Source organism: Sabethes cyaneus, chromosome 2 (assembly GCF_943734655.1).
Source record: "Sabethes cyaneus chromosome 2, idSabCyanKW18_F2, whole genome shotgun sequence".
In the NCBI taxonomy this organism is placed as follows: Eukaryota; Metazoa; Arthropoda; class Insecta; order Diptera; family Culicidae; genus Sabethes; species Sabethes cyaneus.
The window spans coordinates 97,042,109-97,062,992 of record NC_071354.1 but is presented as its reverse complement, the minus strand read 5'-3'; the positions used below and the strand labels follow the sequence as shown (position 1 = coordinate 97,062,992).

Below are 20,884 nucleotides of genomic sequence, written 5' to 3'. Positions count from 1 at the left end.
GTCGACGTTACTTGACTGGTACACGTAATTGGGAAATTAGTCATTGCAGCACATAGTTTGATCCACACTCGTAACAGTTGTATTATGATTTATAGAAATTAAAAACTATCGCTCGTTTGGAAACAGAACATATTTCACCCTCAATCAACTAATTTATTACTATAGCAATGCAATACTATAGCGAAGGAGTCATGGAAAAGTTTCTAAGCTTTAGGTTGCGATACGCCGTATTTTAGCACTGATCATACAAAATGTATGACCATGCGTCTCCATAAATAGTAATTCAATGGAGACGCTTTGTTATGCAGCTGTAAATGAAGGCGATCTATGTGAAGTTATATATCTTTTCTGCAAATACCAAAAAATTGCCGGTCTATTATTACAATTATTACAGATTGTAGTTCTTTTGATCTACTATGAGTGATTTTTTCCGGTTATGCACTTTAATGATGAAATTTTAGTAAATATTAGCTGATGAAAGTTATATCTTTGCGATGCATGGATGGACTTAAATCGTTTACAGAAAGACAACTGCAACTAAAATCATAATAAGTTGCCTTGCAGTCAAGCTTGGTTCGATGCCATGCCATTCTATTTAGGCTGAAGGAAAATTTGAACGTCAGTTGCAATATTTCCGTGGCACTTTATACATTTATACATTTAATGGTATTTTAAAAGTGCAACTCGTTTTGATTCATTTGACAGTACCGTTTCAGCCAATCAAAATTTGAAAAAGTCATATATGGGACATTTGCATAATCAGTTATTATTTACAATATTTCTGAATAAAGCAGTGCTGTATCTTTTATATTTACGGTGCTATAATGCTGCTACTCCGGTGATAGCCAGGTGAACGTTCATTTGATTACCAACGGGGTAGCAGCCGTATAACGATATAAATACAATCGATACAGCCTAGCTTCATTCAGAAAAATTGTAAATAATAACTATATTTACAGACATCCGTTACATAACTTTTTCAAATTTTGCTTTTTAAAATTTTAAAATGACCGAACCATCTCTGGTTGCAACAAACGAACGCTCATTCGTTGCTTGGAAAATTGAAATAATAATTATGGATTTACATTGTTCTGCAATGAAAGAAAAATTGCATAAAAACGATATCTTCCAGCGTCTTCAAACTTTAATGGGCCGATGTGCTTTAAGGCCATCTTTTCTAAATTCATCAGAACTTGTTTGTATTCACAATCTAGCTTGTATGTTCACAGACAAAGTGTTCCAAACTGAAGTTCAGGCAATTTTAGTGTGTTCTACTGTGAGCTTGCGCACAAACTATAGACATTCAAATATAAGCATCATGTCCGACAGTTAAGCAGCACTAAACGCTTTAAAGTCGGCGATATGCACATCAAAACGCGTCTGGGAACGTATTCAATCACTCTAAAAACTGTCTTGTCGTAACCAAGTCTACTTATATTGGGTCGCAAGTTACTGTGGATTTGATGCAAATGAAAGAGCTGATGCGCTTGCAACACTCGGATCGTCTCATCAATTTTTAGTACCTGAGCCTTTCTGTGGCTTATTTTTTTCCACGTTAAAAATGGAACTGAAAGCATGGAAATGTACGAAGTAAAACCAAATTGAAATAACAGTCTCATTGTGCAAGGCAGTTGAAACGGCTTATCTCCCCAAACATTTCTATAATGAAAATTCTGGAGCTTTCGAAGCAAGATCCAAGCATTTATACTAGTCTTATAACAGGAAATTTTCCGAGCCGCTATCATCTAAAGCTTATGGGGAAGCTTCAAAATAATATACAGCAGTCCCTCGGGTAAGGCGGTGGGTGGTGATGATTACTTAGATGTCTAATAAAGTTGATTTTTAGTACATTGTTTGTATGTAGTTTAACCTAGTCAACTATCAAAAATCAACTTTATTAGTTAATGTAGCCGGTGTAAGTGCTTTATTAATGCTTTATAATGTACAATACAAATATTAGGAGCAGCGATGTCAGATCTACGGATTTTTGTGCATACTTAGATTTGGGACCCACTCTTTTACTCGAGATCAGAGAAAAACTGTCCAGTCTAAACATGTACGTAATATGAAGATTATATGAAGTATTCGTTGTTTGAAGTCTGCTGCTCTATTCTAAACTCACAGAAATGAAGGAAACAGAAGGGTCCCAAATTTAAGCATGCACAAAAATCCGTAGATCTGCCATCGCTGATCAGGAGTGTTACGTTATCTAGTCCTATTTTGTAAGTTTACCAAATATCGTGTAATTTCTCAGTCGTAAATTGTCAACCATTAAATCATAAAAAATGCAATATTAGTGGGTCTGAAATGCACTAAGATAAATGCTTTATAACCTAACAAATCATGTCTCACTAATGCTTTAGACAATTATGGTAGACTTCCAGCTTACTATAGATGGCAATAAACAAATTAGCGCAACTCATTAGACTAACGAACGCTATAATGGCTAAGGGTAGATCTATTTCATATCTTTCCCTGCAACTTTCTGCGTGGACAATGTATTGTTTCGTGTAAATTTTATCTTTTCGCCTATAAATAAACCATCTGTATGCACTGATTTTCTCAGCCGAAAACTACTAAACTCTGCTAGATATCTGCATAAAATAACCCCTCCGAAACGAAACCGATCTCTTCTGCTGCTGCTGTATGAACCCACTGGGAAATATGCACACCGTGAAGAGCAGTGTCTAGCCTAGCCCAGCAGTGCATCGCGCTGATGCCGCCGGTTGGAGTGTTGTGATGCTGATGTGTAATAATAGTAATAAAAACTAAAAACCCACTTAACTATTTCAAGGCAACTGTCGATTGGGAAATAGATGTTTGCATGTTTGTGAAGCTAGAATATGAACGTTCACATAGCTGCCTGCGGCCGCGTTGCCGATTGAAAGAGCGACAGACGACTTTCCTAGAGATTGCTCTCGTCGTCGTCGTCGTCGTTGTCGTCGTAGATGCAGCTGGTACTGATGCGAGATTGGATGCACATAACGTGCAAGCCTGCTTGGTATATGAGAATTTTTTGTCTATGCATTTATACAGATGGGCTTGGGCGTTGCAATAGTCACCATGGACGTGGTAGTAAATCCAGTCGGATTCTACCACGAGATTGATGAATAAATGAGTTACTGAGTACTGAAATCCTCAACATGTTTTCTAAACTTCGGTAGATTTGAATTATAAATATTAAACTTCAGAATGAATAGTGTGTTTTTTTCACACACACAAATGTACACACCCGAATTGCAATTGATTTTCGAAAATTGGATTGTTTTTACATATTTTTCAAATGTTGTTTAGATTTCTTGCCGAATAAGTCCAACATGTCATTCGTAATCTGTGTGTAAGATTCGAAACTACTTCAAAATTCAAGTCTTTCCAGGAAAAATAATTTTCTTTGTCCTTATGATAATAAATAATCCAACTTTGGTTAGCTACCTTTGGCTTAGTTCACCAAAGAGTTGCGCGAGCTTAAGGTTCATCCTCCGCCTTCATATTTCATTCTTCTGTATTCTCTTAGTGATAGCAACGTTCCTTTCTAAGTTTGCCCTTCGTACTGCACCTTTCAAGGCCATGATCTTGAAGTGCATCCCAGACCAGACCCAGACGAACACGATCGAGGTCTCGCTATACTAATTCGAACTAACCTGAAACGTTACGCAGAAAAAGAAGTCTTTTTTTCACCGAGAAGAAGACCAACGACACATGTTATTAACAACGTTACAGTGACTAAGAATAGAAAGTACATATTCTATTTCTTGTTCTGGACCCACACAAGGTCGTTCTAATCAGGTTAAATCGGTTAGTAATATATATTCAAACATTAGGTTCGCTTGACAGAATCGTACGTTGTCTTAAAATCCACAAACAGATTATGAGGTTGCAAGTTGTATTGCCGGATCACCACCATCACCATCATCATCATTGACAACATTATTATTATCGTCATCATCATTATCACCATCATCAGCATCATCATCATCATCATCGTCATCATAATCATCGACATCATCATCATAACCTTCATCTTCAACAATATCAGCATCATCACCATTGTCATTATCATCATTATCAGTAACGTCATCATCACAATAATCATCATCGCAATCATCACCATCATCATCACCGTAATCATCATCATGGATATAATCATTATCGACATAATCATGACATCATCATCGACATCATGATCAACATCATGATCATCATCATCATCATCATCATCATCATCAGCATCATCATCATCATCATCATCATTTTCATTTTCATCATCATCATCATCATCATTTTCAACATTTGACGGTCATCGTCATCATCATCATCATCATCATCATCATCATCATCATCATCATCATCATCATCATCATCATCATTATCATCATCATCATCATCATCATCATCATCATCATCACCATCATCATCATCGTTCTCACCATCATCATCACCGTAATCATCATCATGGATATAATCATTATCGACATCATCATGACATCATCATCATCATCATCATCATCATCATCATCATCATCATCATCATCATCGTTCTTTATCATCTTCATTGTCATCATCTTACTTCCTTACTTACTTACTTATTGTACTTACTTCACGGTGCTCCAAATAGCGTTATTATCGAAAAAAATTCTCCATGAAATCTAAGTACACCAGCCGATTTGTTGCACTTACCACTATATTTGGGTGAAATTTTAAAAAAATCGTAGGCACGGTTTTGAAGATATGCCCTTTTATAATGAAAAGAGCATAAATCATAAGAAAATTGACGCAATAGCTTTACAAATACGCTTGTTTAGTGCGCACAAGAGTACCAAATATCGGTAGAAGTATTTTAATATTTTTGAGATATGCTGCATGCAATATAACGGAAATATGAATGACTTAATGAGTTTTGAATAATAATAAGAAATTATTATGTAAAGTCGCGTGCCACTCACTAAAGAAGGCTACAAGCCATTTTGGCTAGGACTTGTAGCCTTCTTTAGTGAGTGGCAAGCTTTAGACATAAAATATTGTAGTATCAAAAGGAGTTTTCCCATTTTTTCTCGTATATTAATGAATTTTACTTTAATCAACTGCATATTTGTGAATATGTGTAGAGTAAAGAGGGGCAAAAGTGTGATTCAATGGTTTAGCAGTGCAGATTGCGCGTAATTGGCAACATTACTATGAATAGTCGAATACTGAGATAGCTTGAATTCATCGTAAACATTTGTTGTTTATGAAGCATAATTGCTGAATTAAGTGTAAATGTTACTTTGGAGCGGTTTTGATGTAATATTTCGTTATATGGCAAATACGGCTCCTGTTGAAATGGAGGCTATTGCTTGTTGAAACATTGCAGCAGCGTTTTGCATCACTTAAACACCTTTTTTAAAAATGCGGTGAGAGAAATTCTCAAAATATATTTCTATTTCCATAATTTGATCCAACTCCTTAAAACGTCTTGTAGGGCAAAAATGCGATTCACGGGCGGAGCAAAAGTGCGATTCAAGGACAAGTTTTTCTTTTCTCTTTTTTTTAGATTATAGTCACTTTAACCAGCTTGGGTCATTCGTGACTTCTGCGGGGTTGGGATTTGAACCCAGGTCCTCGGCGTGAGAGGCGTGAATGCTAACCACGACGCCGGGGCTGACCCCTCATGGACAAGTAAATAATGCGTTGATAATTATGAATTGGATTCAAACGAACTTTTGCCACGCTAGTGGGCATTTTAATTTTTCGTAAAACTTTCCTACGATTTTCTTCGTGATTATCCATTAGAGTAAGGTGGGGCATAAGTGCGATATTTGAAGTTGTCTTCAATTTTCATGAAATGAAGCACAACAATAAACTATATTTAATATTGATGTAACAACAAAACATCTTCACATTCAGCTATAAATCATCTGGAGCAATAGTATTAAAATTCATCATTTTTCTGATCAGGTGCCGAATCGCACTTTTGCCAGATTACACACTATATATTTTTAATAGATTTTGTAAATTTTTCTCGCCGAATTTTCAAAAGATATGCTTGAGTAATGTGAAATGCTGCTTCTACTATGTTTATATTGCGTTTCCCGTATTACGAAATAAAACATCCAAACAACATTTCCATTTAACTCTGCAAGTATGATTCGTAAATAGTAAATGCATACGATGGACTTTAAGCTGTCAAAGTATGTCAAGTCCATGTCAATGTTGTCAAATTATGCGGAATCGGCACTGATAAATCCTTGAATCGGACTTTTGCCCCACCTTACTCTATCTCAGAAAAATAAATCTTACATTAACTTTTGTTGTAGTGCAGTATCTTTATATGATAATGACAGCAGTATGATTATTTCAAATCATTGTGTGATAAAATAAGCACAATTATATATGTATTTTGTCTTTTTCTACGAGATTTATGCCTTTTCGACATTAAATGGCCGTTTCTCCAAAATTATGCCAACGATTTTTTTAAAATTTTGACTAAAGATGGTGGAAAGTAATACAAATCGACTGGTATACTCGGATTTTATGGAGAATTTTTTTTGATAATAACGCTATTTGGAGCACCGTGTACTTATTAATTGGATTTACTCGCTTAATTCCTGGACATGAAGTCTCATGATAAGACCTGCAATACATAATTCTTCTATCTAAGTCGATCCATTGCCGCTAGTCTCCAGTTTCACAAGCATCAGTGCCTGCCAGAAATTGAGCCATCTTAACCGGATTCGTCACGAAACCCATTTCAGTTGATCGGCATTTCAGTAACGTGTCCTACCCAGCGTATCCAGGCTTTAGCCAGCTTTTGAATATTGAGTTCGTCATAGAGACGTGCTAGTTCGCTGTTCTCCATACTCAACACTTGTGAGGTCCGTAGTAGGTAAAGGTTCACTGATAATTCGCCTCCTACTAGTAGTCCCACAGCTGGTTGTTGTTTGTCAGAAAAAATGAACAGAAACATTGGCCGGATTTGCTGAATATGATTACTGCTCGCCTTAGAACATCTTCTGGTGCAATGCTGAAGAACAAGCTGCAGAAAAGACCATCGCCTTGTCGAAATCCACAACGACTTTCGAATGGGTCCGACAGTCCACTCGAAATTCTCACACAAGCCATGATTAGTGTGATCAGTTTCCCTGGAAAATTATTGTGATCCATAATTTTGCATTGTTCTTGTCGTTGACACTATCATATACGGCTTTAAAGTCTATAAATAGTTGAAAATCGAATTGCTTCTGGTGGATCTGGTGCAATACAAAGGTTTAGTCTGTTATAGACCGACCATACCGACCTTCCATGAAGTCGGGCTGATAGTTCTGACATTCCTATAGGTAGAGTAGCGAACCGCAACCTTCCGTTCTTTAGGAGGTCGTTCCGTTTCCGAAATGTTGATGTATCATCGGGGATGGCATATCTCCATCGCTTGATGCATCCCATATTTGCTGATATTCCTCGTCAAACCATTCGTTGCGTCCATTATTCGTTAAAACGTTGTCCATTATTCCGTTAATGACTGTACCAAGGTTAGTCAAGAGAGGTTTTCTGATGTTCAAATTTGTTTTTCACCCCCGCTGGTTACCCTTGACGATCACCGACATTTTCAAAGCGGAAACTGCTGAATGTATAAACAACGTCGATGGTTGCTAACCAATCCTTCCGCGCACTTCTGTTCTACAAACTGTGAAAACTAGATCACCTATTTTAACTCACCTTGGACTGTACTGCTAAATACATCAACAGATCTTAACAAGAATTTCATCCAGTTCGTCCTTTTCCGGCAGCGCAGCTTCGAAAAATAATGCGAGTGCCAATAACGTATGCAATAAAAAGTGACTTCTTTCGGATGGTGATAAAAAACTAAGGCAGCTAATTGAATTTGATAAATTCGCGGCCTTCCGGCAGTTAACCGGAACATTCGCCATGGCGGACGAAAACATGCGTGTAGGTATGCTTTTGAGATCTTTCTTCGTTTTATTTATAAATTCCTCCTCAGTTTTCACAACAAAATTATTGGAGTAGATCTTACGCTCCAGGTTTGCCCAGAAATTCTCGATGGGACGCAGCTGGGGGACGTTGGGCGGGTTCGTCGACTTCGATATTCAGCCGATCCATCTCCTCCAACGATCGCTTCGAGTAGTGGGCCGACGCCAGATCCGGCCAGAACACCGCGTCATCGCCGTTATATGGTATTTCTTAATAAACGACGCAACTTCCGGCAGGCACTTCGTACTATAAATTTCCCCGTTCACGGCCAGTCCGGAACGAAAGAAGAGCGGCTTTGACATTAATGCTTCAATTAATGCGGCTCTTCTTAATAAAGCCACTGCTCAGCCGACAATGAGCTGGATTCAAGCAATGCTGTCAAGTAGGTAAATCACATCATCATTGGGAGATATATCGATCACGATCTCAGCGATCAAAGGATGTCCTCAAGGAGGAGTTCTCTCCCGCTTGCTCCCGTGATGTAGTACTTATTTTCAGAGGTAAATTTGATGCAGTGCTATCTAGTCGTATGCAAGGAGCTCTAAATACCACTTTTTCGCCGTGTTTACGAGAGGGGCGTAATATAAACCACACCAAAACAATCGTGATACCATTTACTAGGCGGAGGAAACATACTCTTACTCCCCTACACTGAATGGTGTCAGGCTATGCTTCAGCAATGGAGTTAAACATCTGGGTATTATCTTGGATCATAAACTGAAAAAGACTGCTCACCTAGACTGACCTAGAGACCTAGACCTAGAAGAAAGCAACTACAGCCATCTGGGAATGCAGTTCACTGTTTGGCGAAATCTAGGGACTGAAACCTCAACTAGCCCTTTGGTCATGCACCACTGTTGCACGGCCTAGTCTAACTTATGCCGCTCTTGTATAGTGGCCAAAGGTGAATGACAGCGCAGGCCAAGCTAAACAACGTTCAACGCCTGGCATGTTTATCAGTGACCAGCGCTATGCGCACAACACCAACTGCAGCCATGGAGGCAATGTTATGCTTGCTGCCTTTACGTCTTCATGTGAAGAAGGAAGCCGAACTCGGTGCACTAAGATTGCAAAGGTGTCGTAACATACTTGAGGGGGAACAAATTGGTCACCTTTGCATACTAAGGGAGTTTAAACTATCATCCCTAGTAACGACAATCTCTGACTAGATGGAGGCACGGCCTAACATGGATGTTCCGTACAGTGTAATTGATACTGATCGCACTTTATGGAGCAATGGAGGGCATCCTGGGGAGCTCTTGCGTCTTCCAGGTTCAGAGAGCAACAAGCATCAGTGGTTGATAAAGCTTATCGGCAACTCTGATTTATGTTTAAGATAGCTCGGGAATTCGATGACCCCCTTGGGCTCTGGTCACTGTACTATGCGTTAGTTAGGTCCTATCTTGAATCTTCCGCTATTATTTGGTCCCCGTATCATATGAATTGGATCGGTCGCATCGAAAATATTCCGCGGAAGTTTGTATGGTACACCCTTAGAAACCTACGCTGGATCAACCCTGACCACTTGCCGCCGTATGAATCCCGCTGTCGATTGCTTGGTATTACTTCACTCGAGAATAGGAGGAAAATCGTTAAAGCAGTTTTTGCTGTTAAAATTATTTCGTCCGAAATTGATTGTCCCATTTTTTTGGAACTACTTGGTTTTGAGGTCCAACCTAGACATTTAAGAGCTCGTGATGGCTTCTTCAGCCTTCTTTTCGCTAGATTCGAGTTTCTACGTAACTCTCCGTTTTATTCTATGTGCACAATATTTAATGATTTTTTTCACCTTTTTGAATTCGGAGTTAGTAACGTTAGTTTTCATCGTAGACTATTAGATGTATTGTCCTAACTATTACATATTTGTTATTTTAACGTGTACACTTTTAAGCTTGACTGTTAGTTTTTAAACCAAAACCAAAACCAAAAAGAAGGGTTTTCTATGCCTACTCGGCTTTTTCCTCAAATTCATTAAAATACAGCTCCATACTCTGTATGAAAACTCTAACCCAAGAAGGTTATTGATTTCATTGATCATGTAGTACCTACTTGTGGCACAGTCTTACAACCTAGCTCAACTCAACTCCTTCAATGGGTAAAATCATGTATTTCGATGGAACAACCACTTTTTTTCCAAAGTGTTCTATCAGCTTATAAACTTATTACTGTTCAATTCGTTTTACCTCGGACCTAGAGAAGGTACTGCTCAGGTTGATGTGGCTACCAATTAGCCAATTGGCAGCTTCTATTGAATTCGTCTGCGGGTTTCAATCATACTTAGCGAATCGTAATCTTTCTCTAAAGCTTGGTTCGATCGAGTCAAGTTATTCCTGCAACAAGTCCGGTGTTCCACAGGGAAATAATTTAGAAGTATTACTTTTCCTCATACACTTTAACGTCATTTGCTTTGTAATTCCACCTGGACGCATTTTACTGTATACCTACGGATGATCTAAAAATATTCCTTGATGAGGGACCAGTAAAGGACTCCAAACAGTTGCAAGACTTGAACATATCATATGAATCATATGCACAACCTTACTATAAGCGTTCCCAAATGTTCAGTCATCTCCTTTACCAGTAGCGAAACTCCAATCTTATATGCATATAGGATTGATGAATCTTTTTTGCAATGTGTTGTGAAAATCTCCAAGCTTACGTTCCAGAACCACTTCTCCAGCATTATAGCAACTTGGAATTCATAATGTGCATAGCTAAAGACTTTCGCGATCTGTACTGTTTCCGAGCCCCTTATTTTTTGTACGCTCGATTCTTGACGCAGCCTCTGTCATTTGATGAATGTTACTTCTTGCATTTTTTTCAGCTTTCCATTAGTGGTCTTGAAATTAAAACCGCTTTGGGGGGATCATGGTGAATATGGCGATTTTTTTTGATAAAATCCAACATGGCCGCCAATTTGTTCTCATTTCGTTTGAAAGTCCTATCCTTCTTCTTTATAAAATCGTGTCGTTTGTAGTTTATTTCACAGCAAATTTTGAAAATATCAATGCACTGAAGTTGCTTTTTATGCGGTTTTTTTATGCGACTATTTTTGCGCGAATTTCGGAATTTACGCGGTTTTTTTACGCGAATTTCGGAATTTACGCGGTTGTTTTTTACGCGTTTTTCGGAATTTGAGCGGTTTTTTTTACGCGAATTTCGGAATTCACGCGGTTTTTAACGCGATTTTCGGAATTTATGCGGTTTTTTACGCGGGATGTATCCTTCGCGTAAAAAGCAACTAATTACACTCATTATATGAGAACTGTGAGCCTTGCTATAGATAACAGGTTGTTTTATTTAGTTAATTCCAATGCATACCTAATTTTATGAATGTTCCTTGTATTATTTTTTCTCAGTTTTCCAATGGTGGTCTTAAAATGAAAATCGGGGGCTTATGGCGAAAATGGCGATTTTTTGTGAAAATCCAATATGGCGACCAAGTCCGAAGTTTTTTACTCCATTTGAAAACCCAGCTTTTCTTCTTTACAGAGCCGTGTCATTTGTTAGTTATTTTATTTAGAAAATATCACATGATTTAGATCTCAAGGTTTGCTAAAAGTTCCTCATTTTTTCAAACTGTCAGGCCCCTTGGCGAACGAGGGGTCCAGTGTTTCAAGGTGTAAAAGTGTAATTCTCAGTTTTTAAAAATTTTCAACCATTTTCAAGTGCAAAAGTTCTAGTATTTGAAGACATCTCGCGGCAGTAGTGGCCCCATTGCAACGATAATTACTCCCTGAAAAAATTTTAATACACTGCTTGCCAAAAAACCAGATAGGTTAAGAGCGCCTTAAAAGAATCCCTTAAATTTATTATTTCCTACTCTAATATAATTAAGACGCTTCTCAGATGTCCCATATATATTTTTATAACAGGTGAGTCAATAAATTAAACACGAAAATTTTGCACCCCAAGGAATTCTCTTACAGAAAGGAGTTGATGTTTCTGATTATTTTTCTGTAAAACTTATCTTCAAAATTGACTTTCAACTAAGCAGGACGATCATCGTAACAAAATGAACTTAAATGCAAATCGTTTGTTGATATTGAATTCAAACCCCGCACCGTTCGACAGCTTGCTACTCATGCATTGCTGCAGTTTACAAACCGCACCTAAATATTTCAAACAAAAATCGCAACATCCTTCCGTCCTAACTTTACCCCCCTTCAACATGTTCTCCGACAAACCACCGCACCGCCCTACTGCGCTATAGTACAGTGCTATATGTTTGCTGTACCGTCTGCGAGCAGGTCGTATATTTTCTTTCTTTTTTTTTTCATGTTCCACCACTTAGGCCGCCGCCGCCGCGCAATCCATACTTCGCATTTAACCGGTAGTGTAGCCGAGCACACTCTCAAATGGACTATTTGTGCAAAATTACTAACCTACCACAAAATTTAACCTATATATTCTTACACGTCACGTCTGCTGTTTGCTCGTTTGTTTATTGCCTCTTGCTTGCTTGCTTGCTTGCTATGTGGTCGACTTGAGAGTGGTATGTTTATTTTTAAACTTTTGCACTCTTTGCACTCCTGCCGGTGACGGTTTCTCGCAATATGAATGATCTGCCAGTGGATGATGTTTTCGTTCTGCCATTGATTATACATACTTATAGTTACTCTACTATACAGCCGGCGGGCAGCGAGCGCCCTGCCGCGTTGCCCCGGACAGCGCACAGTCCACAGTCAGCTCAGCCAGCGCGCAGTGGTTGATGTGCGAATAGACGACGATGACAGTCAATCAGCAAGTGGACTAAAAAACCACTTCTGTTACATCTCTAGTTTCAATCGATTCAATTGAATATTGTACTTCTTCTTGAAGAGTTCTGATTAGAACACACCACTAAGTACAACGCGGTGAATTACTGTATTGCGACTAGACTGTGCCCGGAAAAGCGTGCTCACACGTTCGCGGTAATTCCGACGGGTCTGATGAAGATAATGATGACGACTACGAGGGTAGTGTTTGTTTTATGAAACCATAACTAATACAAACCGAAGGTTAGTGGCAACTATGGAGGAGAATGTGGCGCATATCGCCCATATAGTTAGTAAGACACGGACGGAGAGGACTAAACATACTGCGCTGAATTATTGAGGCTGGTCATTACCGGAAGGTTGAAATTTGATCGCGTCTCGACAGTGCTTTTCCGTATAGTTCTAGTAGCCATGCCATGTACCATCGAAACGAACATTGCGGTGCGATTGTGCAATGCTGCTATGTAAGGGTGGATCAAATGATAGTGCACACTGTGAAGAACCGCACCAATTGAATCACCATTAAAGCTACTGAGTAAATTATGGTTCAGAATGAAAAGCTCTCAGTTTTCCGTAGACTTATGTTAATATTGTATGATTTGCAGATCTTCTATGGTAGTCATTTGCACCGTTTATTACACAGAACTCATCTCATGTTTCCGTTTCCTATCTCATTTGTACATAGAGTTTCGACAATACAGTTTAAATAAATTTCTACCTTAAATTTATACCTTAGGAAAAATCCTATTTTTGCTTATCAAAAATGGTATTCACAATGTCGTTTATGAGTTACACAAGTTTGAATAACCCGCTCGGAAGCTCCTACCGCCAAGATTTCCGAAACGATCAGTAGATCTGATATAGAACTTTGCTTTCACATTCTTTCTTCATTTTTCTGCTTTTTCTTCTTGCACTTTAGGTATTTAAAATTCCTTTCAATCCTCTCACGAAACTCCAAAAGATACTCGCGGAAATTTTTCTCCAAAACCCCTCAACCAATTCAACGATCTTGGGTGTCAAATAAGCAAACCTTTTTTCTGTGTCCCCGTAAACCTGTGGAATACATCTGTACCTAGGCACTACCGCGAAGGAGAATTCGACCTGATACTGAAGCGCGCAGAATGAGTTGATCAAGATCCTGAGGAAGAAAAACGTCAGAAAGGGGACAGATCGTGTAGGACTAGAACATTTACCCCGGGCCAAAGACACTCGCAAGTTCTATGAAGGGATGAATGCTTATATGCGTAGGGAAGAGAAGGGAAACCTGATCACAAAGGATCGCGAAGTTGTTGACAGGTAGAAGCAGTTCTTCCAGTTGCCGAGTTGCTAGGAATTTTGGGCCGGACACATCGCAAATTGTTTTTTTTTTTTTTTTTTTTTTCAAGATAATAAGGGTAGAAGAACCCAACATGCCAGATAGCTTAAAACTGACTTGTGAGTGTCGAGACACTCAACGGATTGGCGATTAGTAACCCAGGATCGAGATACAGCCACCCGGGCCCAAAATGCTTGGAAGGAAGGAGAGGAAGAGGACTGCATCCTTCGCATGATACTTCTTGACTAAAGTGGCAACTTCCGGCAGGCACTTTCTACTGTCATTTCTCATTCACCCCAAGCCCCGAATCCAAGAACACTAGGTTGAACATTCCCTTCTCACTGATCGTCAGCCACAGAAGGACGTTCTTCGGGAACTTGGTATGGCAAATTAGTCCCTACTAACAAAGTTGTTATAAAGTTGTTTAGGCAACTGATTATATGACTAATTCTGGTTATAAATAAGTCGCCACAACTAGAAGTACCAAAATTGTGTTTCTTGGGATATTTGACGGCATCGGTTCCCTCCTTAGTGGGGTACCTGGTCACCTGCTAGTCGTTGCCGCCCAGCATCAAGTTGGTCTCGCTATCCATTATGACGCCGGAAAGATATTTTTCATTAGCACCGTCAGTCGTTCCCGCATTACCGTCGGGTTCCGTTCGATACTCTCTCACATTTCTCCAGAAGAGAGACGATGTTGTAAATGCTAGATCGGCTATATCCAGCGGATACGAAGTGTGTTACGACGTTCAACTTCTTCGCTCCGGATTGGAGCTGGCACTACGAACAAAGCTGCTGCAAATCAACTGATAACACTGTCAATTGTTTTCTGTACACAACACGGTTGCTATGATTAGCGATGCATAGATGTATTCAACAGGTAGCAGAGTAATGAAAAATCGTGTTTTAAAAACTATGGGACTATTGAAACTATCGTGGCATCAAATCTTTCTGCTGCATCCAATTTATTTAAAATAGACATGATCTCATTATTTTTAGGCCAAATGCGTGTGAGAAATATTTCACCGACCAACATGGATTTATGACTGGTCGATCCGTACGCACGAACCTTATGGCTTGCACGTCTACTTGTATATCCTACTAGCTGACCCGACAAACTTCGTATTGCCAAAAATTAAACTGTGTTGTACATAAATCATGAATCTCGGATGATCTTTGTCACCATCTCGAGTTTTGCAAGATTCTGAGGAGTTCAACCTTAGATGATTCATTTTGGCAGTTACGTAACTATGAAAGCATCCCAGGTTACCAATAAGCATCACCAATGCTATTCAAGTGCAATCCAATAAGCATTTAAGTCGCCTTAAATGCTACTTAAATGCTATTTTTACAACATATACAGCTACTTTACTGCTAACCTTCTTATAGTGCTGACAATGCTAATTTGCAGTTAATTACCGAGATGAAGAATTTGAATTTCCTTTCACCTCACCCTACAGGCCCCATTTGATTTGTACAGTCACCCAGGTGATTGTGAGGATCGCAAATTGTCACCTCACCCAAAAAATTTAGGTGAGGTAACTTTGAAAATAGGGCCTATCTTCTTTATTTTTCTGAATAACTGCCGAATCGCACTTTTACCCCATTAGCGGGGCAAAAGTACGAAGCTCGAATCCATGAAATTAGCACAGAAGTAGCTAACAAAACCATAATATCTTCAATATGCGATAAGTTTCGGTTAGGAATATTCTAAATTTACACCTTTCCTATTTTCCGCTGGCGTGTTGCAGCCTCCGTCAGATCTAGGGCTGTCGGTATTGGGCTCTTTTGGCGAAAACCGGTATTTCGGTATTGGCGTAGAAAATACCGGTAGTACCGGTAAAATACCGGTATTGGCAGATCATTCAGAATCACTAGAAATGTTGATGTTTTTCAGTAAATATCTTTATTTTCAAACTTTAGCTTCAGTATAGTTGCTTAGCAAAGTAGAATTTAAGCAGATATAGTACGCTTAGCGATTTATTTCCCTTGCTAGAACGGATTTTATTGCCAACACTTCCAACAATTGAAAAAACTTCCGCTTTCATCCAAGTCTTAGGAACGGCTCTAAGCGCATTAGGAATTTTCCTTTTATTTCTTCAAATTTATAGTAGGGAAACCCGCGCTTAACTATTTTCGAATATCCCGGGATTGTAGCTTCCACTATAATGAATACCTCGGTTTGCTACAATCTCTTCACGAATTTTTCCTCCATTCCCCAACCGGAACTCTTGATAGCGTCATCCTCTTAAGCATCATTCACAGGTACATTCTGTTCTCTGCTATCAATCCCACTATTCGCAGATAGTGGCTTGTAGAGTTCATCTGCTTGTTCAATCAAAGTATCACTCGAAAAACTTGAAAAGTATTCCAAATTCAGTCCTGGCACAATCGTGCCATTTAACACGATAGCTCAAAAAACGCAATGATCCCTGTATTCTAAACACGGCCCGGAATCGTCGAAATAAATAAATGAAGCTGACTTTCTCGTACCTTCGCTTCATGCATGAAGTCACTTGTTTCATTTGTTGAACAGAACGTTTCAAGCAAACTTCAGCTGAAGTTAGGGACTGTAACAAATGACGACAACTGGCAGTTGGTTAATTATAATATGCATTAACCCTTTATAAGGCAGTGGCAATTATATTGCCACCAACGAAAAACATTGTTTTTGCTTTTCTAACAATATCGTTTTAGCATATTATGTACTCAATATGTTCTGATAGCCTTTGGCAACATTCTCAATGTTTTTAAATCGCTGAATTTGTAAAAATGGTAATTTACGAACCACTTTTATGAAAACAAATCTTGGTTTTTGAGTGTCAACAGTAAATTTGGTTTAAATTCGTAGAAAAACCATTAAATTGGAAACTTTTTGGATGGTAATATTCAGTTTACGGCGTTTTGTGATAGATTATGTGGATTTATCCAAAAACTTAGAACCAATATTCGAGAACATGTTTTTTGGGCTTAACGGGCAGCGGCAAACATATTGCCACCAACGTTTTGCGCTAGACGGGCAGTGGCAACTATATTGCCACCAATTTTTTCAAGTTTTTCAGTAATTTTCTCATCAAAAAGAATATAAATGGGTTCTACCGAATGTTAACATTGTGTTTCGCTAAAGTTTGTGTTAATTCCACGCGTAGTTGCCACGGCCTTATAAAGGGTTAAACTGTAAGAAATATTACTCAACTTCAATTCAATTGCATTCAAAGTTGTTGGCCTTCTAGTGAATATTTGATAGAAGAATACAAATGAAACTTTAAAACCGGTCGTCATGGTGAAGTGAAAATCGCTTCATGGTGCCTGATTGAAGTTTTGAAAAGAATCGGCGTTGCTGCGGTTGAAACTGAAGTTTCATTACTTCATTATTGAGTGACTATTGTATTTACTATTGTAAGCGACGTTGCCGCGCCCTGATCTTGATTCCTAAATTCATTATTTGAAGTTTCGAATAATTTGGTGGCTTGTAAATATCAATTTGTTCAAAAATAAATTGAAACCTGACGTCTGGCTTACACAATGAAACATTTGCATGAAACATTCACCAAAGATGCTGTACTGTGCCTTAAACGAGGTATAATTATTTGATCCACAATTTCACTCTCTTCATTGCTAGTAATCGAAGAATCTCGTCAGCATTAACACGAAGTTGTTTTTCTATGAGTTTTGCAATTTTCTATCCAACTTGGTTCTTCTTTGAATAAGGAAACTAAAAAAACTAGGATATTAGAAAAAACCGGAAATACCGGTTTTTTGCCTTTACAAAACCGGTATTTCGGTATTCAAAAATTGGCCGGTATTACCGGTTTCGGTACTACCGGTACTACCGGTTAAACAGCCCTAGTCAGATCGAAACTTTACCAAACGTTTTTTTCTTGTTACACCACCGGATAGACAGTGTTTTCCTTCATCCAGCATCTATAGAGCACTCAGTTTTCTGCAGATCTTCCATTTCTAGTATCTGTAATATAGTGCCTAAAACTATATATAATTACCCATGTATTTTTGCCTCGTCCATGACTCGCACTTTTACCCCGTCCGTGAATCGCACTTTTGCCCCCATAGGCGCTTGACGGGGTTTGATCAAATTATGGAAAAGCGAAATATATTTAGTAAACTCTTCTCACGGGACGATTCAAATATGACGTCCACCAAATTCCTGCTTTTTTAAACACCCCCTCCCCCCTCTGTCCGATTGTGTCACAAAACTCAACCTCCCCCCCCCCCCCCCCCTTTGAACGTCACACAAACTCAAAATTAAAAATTAAAAGCGTGTTGAAAGTAAAAAGTGGTTTATAAAAATAGCATAACCTTTTAAGAGTTAATGTATGGATTTAAAAAAATATAGAAAATAACAAATAATAAAAAATAATAACTGCGAACAAGGGCTCTAACAACATTCAATTGCAAATTGTTACAACTCAATGAAGAAATGAAGCTTTGGTTTCAATTGAAGTAGCACGGCTCCGCTTGAAAACAAGCTTCAATTTGCGTCGGCGAAGCAGGTTTCACTACATCGTGACGATTGCTTTTAGAGTTCATTGTACTTTTCTATCCAATATTTAGTAAAAACCTAGAAACTATGATTGCAAATGAACTGAAATTGATGTGTAAATTGATCCTTCAATGTAACGCGTGGTCTATCTAGTTAACATTGACAAATTGTGCCTGACTTTCAAGCGCCGTCAGCTGGAACAATAATTTGAGAATCGAAATAAGTCAATGAATGATGAATGACTGAGAAACATATTTTTGCTGCCTTTTGATGAAAATGCAATTTTTTTCGACGGATGTCACATTTGCCTAGACCCCCTCCCCCCCTTTGTCACAACCTGTTACAAAATTGACACCCCCTCCCCTCTTAAGCAATGGACGTCATTATTGAATGATCCCCACTGCATTTTCAAAAGAGATATGTGAATGATGTAAAACGCTACTACGAATTTTCAATAAGTAATATCCTCCAGCTGATATCGTATTTGCCGTATAACGAAAAATTACATCAAAACCGCCCCAAAATAACATTTGCACGTAACTCAACAACTGTGTTTTGTAAATAACCAAAGTTTACGGTAAATTTTAGCTGTCAAAGTAGTCATTCATCCATGCCAATGTAGTCAATTTACTCCGAATCTGCACCGATAAATCATTGAATCGTACTTTTACCTCCATCGCACTTTTGCTCCTCCTTAGTCCTTACTGTATGCAGATTTGCTGCTTATGTTAATGCTTATTGGTTACCAGGGTTGGGTAGTTTAATATACAAACTTGCAATTTTTCCTCACAGTAAAGTAGAAAACAACTCCCCTCATTGCTAAGCCAAAAAGCGGATAGCAATATTCGCCGTGATTGTACAACATTTCGCCGAATACCATTTCGCGAAAAACCTTAAGCGGAATGTATCATTTCACGGAAAACTTTTTCGTGGAAAGTACCATTTCGCAGGGGTGATCCAACTGAAGGAGAGTAATAGAGGTCAGTAGACCTAGGAAAACAAAAAACCTAGACAGTGGTGATTTCTGCGGGGGGTTGTCCCCCCACCAGTGGCTGGCGCTTCCGACGGCGGGTCGCCGGTAACACTAGCGGTCGTCTCGCCTTGAATGATCTAGTGTTACTATAGATAGTTTTTGTGGTCTTGTTATTGACTAATGTTACATTGCTGTAATGTAACAACATGGTAGATCTAGAAATCTTATTTTTAAAACTATAGCTAGGTTCATTGAAAGCATGCAATTCTTCCACCAACGAGAAGGCACGAATGCAAGCCGCGACTGGTTCATTATACCCGAAAGATGTTCTATGAAACCGAGGTACAAGTAGTATGTAATTACGCAGTGTCCTTTGCGGGGCCCGCAAATTTAAAGCAGCCAAGGGGAGTCGATCTCATAATTCATTTTCCAATCAGTACTGTTTGCTGAATCGTTCTTCGTCGTCCCAGAAGTCGACATCGGTCAGGATACGGTGGAAGGTCGGATGGGTTACGCCATGATAAATGCCGTAAAGCTAGCCTGATGAAACGTTTCTGGATGCGCTCGGTTCGAATAATCCAAAATGTTTGATGTGGGCACCAAACTACAGCAGCGGTTTCCAAAAAAAGGCGTACAAGCGCATAATATAGGGCCTTTAGGCAGTGAGGATTGGTAAAATCTTTTGCTATTTTCGTGAGGAAACCTAATTGGCGACTCGCTTTAGAGATTAAGGGACCTCTCGTAAATGGGAGAGGGGTCATAATTCCCTTCCTAAAGAGGGGAGGGGTCTCAACTCACCATAGAAATAATTCTTGCCTCCAAAAACACCAACATGCCAGATTTGGTTCCAATTGCTTGATTAGTTCTCTAGTTATGCAGAAATTTGTGTTTCATTTGTATGGGAGCCCTCCCTCTTAGGAGGGGGAGGGGTTTTTAACTATCATAAGGACCTTCCCCGGCCCCAAAAACCCCTACATGCAAATTTTCCCGCCGATCGGTCTAGTAGTTTTCGATTCTATAAGAAACATACCGACAGACAGACAGAAATTCATTTTTATAGGTATAGATGTGGAAGAAAGGCACAAATTCATGTAACCTATACTGATTTTAAGGAAGCGTTCAAACGTATGGACCACAAAACACTGCTACAGACAAATTCGCCACTCAGCGCATCTCGAAATTTTACGCTTATGGCTTAGTTTCTACTTATCCGGCAGAGTTCTGCGTGTGCAGTTTACATCTTGCTTCTTTTTTCGGTTTGCTTTTTGGGCGCTTTTCAAGGTAATAACATGAGACCTCTTCTATTTATACTATTTTGCATCTATATTGCTTTTTCAGCTTGGAGTTGGTTGCAAAGCTAATGACTTAACATT

General features: G+C 38.9%; 1 protein-coding gene across 1 annotated transcript in view; it reads left to right on the top strand.

Annotated features, from left to right (window-relative positions):
- Nucleotides 1-20,884, top strand: part of LOC128738835 (hormone receptor 4) — a 57,469-nt gene that overhangs the window by 18,227 nt on the left and 18,358 nt on the right. The window lies entirely within an intron of this gene.